The sequence below is a fragment of the Alligator sinensis genome, unplaced genomic scaffold (genome assembly GCF_000455745.1).
Source record: "Alligator sinensis unplaced genomic scaffold, ASM45574v1 scaffold221_1, whole genome shotgun sequence".
Lineage (NCBI taxonomy): Eukaryota > Metazoa > Chordata > Crocodylia > Alligatoridae > Alligator > Alligator sinensis.
The window spans coordinates 1,763,561-1,764,398 of record NW_005841948.1 but is presented as its reverse complement, the minus strand read 5'-3'; the positions used below and the strand labels follow the sequence as shown (position 1 = coordinate 1,764,398).

The following is an 838-nucleotide window of genomic DNA, read 5'->3' as shown; positions in this document are numbered from 1 at the left end:
AAGAAAAGACCTAAATCACTCAATTATATTTTTTGTCACTGCTTTTAGAACTATAGCTTCCAACAAGCAATTAATGAAACAGTGTTTATATATCTTGGTATCATTCTTATTTACTCACTGTGAATATACATGAAATATACCAAATCGCCTATACTCCACAAAAAAAAGTTTTCATCTAAAAGAATAAAAATCCAAAGAAAGTAATACAGGGTGTCCCCCCCAGAAAAGTTTTGTTGGGGTTTTTTGGTTTTTGTTGGGGTTTTTTGTTTGTTTGTTTTTTGCTTCTTAAGTATACATCTAGGTTTGCATAATTATCCACTATTTTATTCTGGAACATTTTGAAACCAAAATGCCCTTAACCAACAGTAGATGTTAGCAAGAATAAAAAAACTGAAATTAAATTAAGCACTTGAAATTAAATAACCAAAACAAAATCAACTATCTTGTCTAAATTATCTAAAACTAAAGCATAAGAAAAGAGGAACACAAATTAGAATTCAGTTTTGCTCTTCATATTTTTTACTGAAAGTTAAAGTTCCAGTGTTAATGACACTATTCTGCCATCACTGTAGACCTGACTGCCAGAACTTGAAAGCAACTGACACTATCTTCCTAACCTCAATCTCGCATTCCTCAAATATGAAGGAAAACAAGGTAATATCAAACTAGATGCAACTGGTTAAAATACATTTCAAAACTAGCCATCTTTTGTGATGTTGAGAAGATTACAGTAAAACACCTCTTAATATGCATCAAAGATTTAAGGCAGCTGCACGCAAGCAACTTGTTCCAGTAAGTTCTTTACCCTATATCCAGTTATCAAGGATAAAAGAAGAAA

General features: G+C 31.4%; 1 protein-coding gene across 11 annotated transcripts in view; it reads right to left on the bottom strand.

The window, feature by feature from the left end:
* MLLT10 (MLLT10, histone lysine methyltransferase DOT1L cofactor) overlaps window positions 1-838 on the bottom strand; it is a 242,181-nt gene that overhangs the window by 165,198 nt on the left and 76,145 nt on the right. The gene's annotated exons all lie outside the window — the stretch shown is intronic.